Source organism: Vitis vinifera, chromosome 18 (assembly GCF_030704535.1).
Source record: "Vitis vinifera cultivar Pinot Noir 40024 chromosome 18, ASM3070453v1".
Classification (NCBI taxonomy): domain Eukaryota; kingdom Viridiplantae; phylum Streptophyta; class Magnoliopsida; order Vitales; family Vitaceae; genus Vitis; species Vitis vinifera.
In genome coordinates this window covers 17,401,796-17,406,875 of record NC_081822.1, presented here as the reverse complement: position 1 = coordinate 17,406,875, position 5,080 = coordinate 17,401,796, and the positions used below count along the sequence as shown (strand labels likewise).

Here is a 5,080-nt window from a genome sequence, read left to right as displayed (position 1 = left end):
GGAGATTAACTGATCATGCCACTTCTTCATCCTCTGTTTTGCAACTTTGGAATTGATGTAGGCATCATTTCTTAATTCCTCCATCTCATTAAGGTCTAAGCACCTCTTTGCCCCGGCTCTGGTCAAGTCCATGTTTACCCTCTTCATTGCCCACCAAGCCTTATATTCAACTTCCACAGGGAGATGACATGTTTTGCCATAGACTAGGCGATAAGGAGACATGCCAAGAATAGTCTTGTAAGTTGTTCTATATGCCCATAGTGAATCATGGAGTTTAACAAACCAATCTCTTTTGCTCATGTTCACTACCTTCATCAATATATTCTTGATTTCCCTATTTGCCAACTCAACTTGCCCGGAAGTGTGAGGGTGATAAGGTGTAGCTACTTTATGCTTCACCCCATACTTGGCTAAAAGGGTTTCAAAAGGCTTGTTGCAAAAATGAGTACCCCCATGACTGATTATGGCCTTGGGCACCCCAAATCTTGAGAAGATGTTCTCTTGAGAAACTTGAGAACCACCCTGTGATCATTGTGTTTACATGGGATTGCCTCAACCCATTTAGAAACATAGTCTACCCCCACCAAAATGTAAGAGTTACCGAAAGACATTAGGAAAGGTCCCATGAAGTCAATGCCCCAAACATCAAAGAGATCAACTATTAGAATGGGGTTCATAGGCATTTGATTTCTTCGTGTCAGCTTCCCAAGCCTTTGACATCTATCACAGCTCCTACACATGGTGTGGGCATCTTTGAAGAGTGATGGCCAACTAAAACCTGATTGCAACACCTTCATGGTTGTTTTTTGAGAGGCAAAGTGGCCTCCACATGCACTCTCATGGCAATGACTGAGGATTCCTTATTGTTCTTCTTTAGGGACACACTTTCTTATTATTTGATCTGCACAATACTTGAAAAGAAAAGGTTCTTCCCAATAGTAGGCATGAATCTTTGCAAAGAAGTGCTTCCTATCTTGTGCTTTCCACTCACTTGGAACTTCACCAGTAACTAGGTAGTTAGCAATATGAGCATACCAAGGAGTATTTTCTAGCAACATAAGTGATTCCTTTGGAAAGTCATCATTAATAGGTAAAACATAGGAGTTATGTGCTATAGCCAACCTTGAAAGGTGGTCAGCTACCACATTCTCCACTCCTTTCTTATATCCGATTTGGAGATTAAACTCTTGTAGTAAGAGAATCCATCTAATCAACCTTGCTTTTGCATCTTGCTTTGTCAATAAATACTTCAAGGCTGAATGGTCAGTGAAAACAACAATGAAAGACCCTACTAGATAAGCACAAAACTTGTCTAAGCAAACACTACAGCTAACAATTCTTTCTCTGTGGTTGTGTAGTTCCTTTGCGCTTCGTTCAATGTCTTGCTTGCATAGTAGATCACATAGGGCTTTCCATCTTCTCTTTGACTAAGAATAGCTCCTATAGCAAAGTCACTGGCATCACATATCACTTCAAAGGGTAGTTGCCAATTAGAAGCCCTCACTATTGAACGGTTGTCAAAAATTGCTTCAGTTGCTCAAAACTCCTTTGACATCTCTCATCCCATACAAATTTAGCATCCTTAGCCAATAGTTCACAAAGAGGCTTTGAAAGCTTAGAGAAATCTTTTATAAACCTCCTATAGAACCCTGCATGGCCAAGGAATTGCCTTACTCCTTTTATAGTTGTTAGGGATGGCAATTTGACAATAAGTTCCACCTTTGCTTTATCAACTTCAATGCCTTTCTCGGAGATGATGTGGCCAAGGACAATTCCTTGTTGTACCATAAAATGACATTTATCCCAGTTAAGCACCAAGTCCTTTTCAATGCATCTGTTCAGAATTGCTTCCAAGTTAACTAAGCATCCCTCAAATGTACTTCCATATATGGTGATGTCATCCATGAAAACATTCATAATTCGCTCCACCATATCATTGAAGATACTTAACATACATCGTTGGAATGTTGCAGGTGCATTGCATAAACCAAAAGGCATTCTTCTGTAGGCATATGTTCCAAATGGACATGTAAAAGTGGTTTTCTCCTGATCTTCAACATCAATTTCTATTTGAAAATACCCGGAGTAGCCGTCCAAGAAACAATAGAAAGGATGGCCTGAGACTCTCTCCAACACTTGATCAATAAATGGCAATGGAAAATGATCTTTCCTTGTCACAACATTCAATTTTTTATAATCAATACACACCCTCCAACCTGAAGTGAGGCGTGTAGCAACTTCTTCTCCCTTTTCATTTTATACCACTGTGATCCCTGACTTCTTTGGTACCACTTGAGGAGGACTCACCCATGGGCTATCTGATATGGGGTAGATAATACTTGCTTGAAGTAGCTTCAGAACCTCAGCTCGCACCACCTCTTGCATATGAGGATTCAATCTTCTTTGAGGTTGACGAATTGATTTAGCTTCTTCTTCCATGTATATATGATGCGTATAGACCAAAGGACTGATGCCTTTCAAGTCGGATATTTGCCATCCTATTGCTTTCTTACACCTCTTGAGAACTTCAAGTAGACACACCTGCTGAGGAGTAGTAAGAGATGAAGATATAACAACATGACACTTTTTATTCTCTTCTAGGTATGTATATTTCAACTCCGTGGGCAGGGGCTTCGGATTGAGCTTTGGGGTCTCCTCTTTAGCAGCTTCTTATGCCTTCTCTTTATTGAACAAAGGTAGAATTTCTTCTCTCCTCCTCCAACCTTGTAGAGCAGCAAGCAAATGTGAGGGTTCAGGCAACCCTTCTTCAAGATCCCCAAGACTTTCATTGAACTTCTCTTGGATTTTCTTATTACAATGCTCCTCCACTAGAGTGTCAATGATGCACACCTCTTCTGGACCTTCTTCTTCTTCCGGAGTGATTGGCTTTTTGGACATTTAGAAGATATTAAGCTCCAATGTCATGTTGCCAAACGTGAGTTGCATTAGTCCATTCATACAATTTATGATTGCATTTGATGTAGCTAGCAATGGCCTTCCAAGGATGATAGGAACATAATTAGTTTCCTTGATAATTGGGTTCGTGTCAAGAACAACAAAGTCTACTGGATAGTAGAAATGATCAACTTGAACTAAGACATCTTCAATTATCCCCCTTGGAATTTTCATTGATCTATCTGCTAGAGATAGAATGATTGATGTTGGCTTCAATTCACCAAGTCCCAATTGCTTGTAGACAGAGTATGGTAGCAAATTCACACTTGCTCCCAAATCTAACAAAGCTTTCTCCACTACAGTTCCTCCAATCATGACTGAAATGGTAGGGCAACCCGGATCTTTGTACTTTAATGGAGAATTGCACTGTATGATAGCACTTACTTACTCAATCAAGAAGGCTTTCTTATTCACATTCAACCCTCTTTTGATAGTACACAAGTCCTTTAGGAATTTTGCATAAGTTGGAACTTGTTTAATCATATCTAGCAATGGGATGTAGACCTTCACCTGTCTCAATACTTCAAGAATTTCTAATGCATTTCTGATTCCCTTTTTCCCATGCAAAGCTTGAGAAAAAGGTGGAGGTGTGTGTTTCTTCATCACATCTCCCTTGATAAGTACTTTCTTCGGAGTTGCATTCACTGTTGAATCATGGTCCTCTTTCCCTTCATTGTTATCTTTCTTTTTTCCTTTGATTTCCTCCATTTTCTCTGTCTCTTCTTCTTCTTCCTCTTTCTTAACATGTGGCTTGGGTGTTGGCAGCTCAATCTTTTTACCACTCCTTAGAGTAATCAAGGCTTTGACATCTCTCACTTGTGAAGACTCTCCATCATGACTTTCCACTTCATGGATACCCTTGGGGTTTTGGTGAGGTTGAGAAGGAAATTTTCCCTTCTCTTGCACTGTGTTAAGGTTAGTGAGCCTTGAGATTGAGTATTGGAGATTATCTATCTTATGAGAACAAGCTCCAGAGATATCCTTGTGTAAAGAAAATTAAAAATGATATATAGGAGGTTATTCACCCTTTCTTCTTACTTCCTAACTAAGGAATCCTATGATTTGTGGATTACAAGGAGAAAATAGGGATTTAAACAACAAATATTTGAAGAAAAAATCTAAAAGAGCCGGTCACAAATATCAAGGAGCACTTAGGTGGATTTCACAGCATGCAACATGGGCTGCAAAAATTTCGCAAGCTAAAAGTCTCCATTTCGCAAGAAAAAGTTGATTTCGCAGCTTGCACTTTGTGATTTCACAGCTTGCGAAATTGCCTTTCAGCTTGGTGTGGTTGTCTTCCAATGGACATAACTTTTTCATTTCAGCTCTGATTTGTGTACCATTTAAAGCGTTGGACTCCTGACTTCCCCAGCTTCGAAACGACATATAGTATACATAAAATGGACTCCAGAAAGTACTCGAAATATGTCCTACAGTTGTTGTCCTCTTGGATTTCTTCATGTTAGATTCCTCTCTTTGTTTTTCCTCCTTGCATTCTTGATTTGATTTTGGAAAATGACTACAAAGCTTCAAAGCTTGGATTTTTCTTGTAAATGAGCTTCCATTTACTTTGCCATGGATTATACAAAGCTCTCCCTCATCTTAGATTGCTTTGGTGATAAAAAAGCTATCAAAAACACCAAAACTTAACACAATTTGATTAGAAACGATTGCAAGGGTCCTTAACATGCCAATTGAGTTAAAAGGTAATAACTACTACTCAAAAGTGTTTAAAAGAGTTAATTACAAGTTATAAAATAAAACTTTTTGAGTAGTAATCAATAGCCATGTATCAAAGCCATGGTGAGGACAAGCATTGATATCTTCCATGTATCTTTCCCAACACTCATAAAATTTCTCATTCTCTTTAGATGAGAAGTTTGAAATTTTTCTTTTTAAGTCGTTGGTCCTATGAGTCGGGAAAAATTTCTTAAGAAATTCAGCTTGCAAATCAGTCCAAGTTCGGATACTCCTTGGCCTTAAAGAATTAAGCCAGACCTTGGCCTTATCCTTTAAAGTGAAAGGAAATAACTTGAGACTCATCAAGTCGATTGAAGCTCCTCCTTCTCGGAATGTATTACAAACCTCCTCAAAATCCTTGATATGCGCGTAGGGATTCTCACTT

At 39.0% G+C, this 5,080-nt stretch overlaps 1 non-coding gene across 1 annotated transcript; it reads left to right on the top strand.

Moving 5' to 3' along the window:
* The first annotated feature begins 4,750 nt into the window (after nt 1-4,750).
* On the top strand, nt 4,751-4,858 carry LOC132253290 (small nucleolar RNA R71). Its single transcript, XR_009465165.1, has one exon. It is a non-coding gene; the product is annotated as a small nucleolar RNA R71 (small nucleolar RNA).
* The last annotated feature ends 222 nt before the right edge of the window (nt 4,859-5,080 follow it).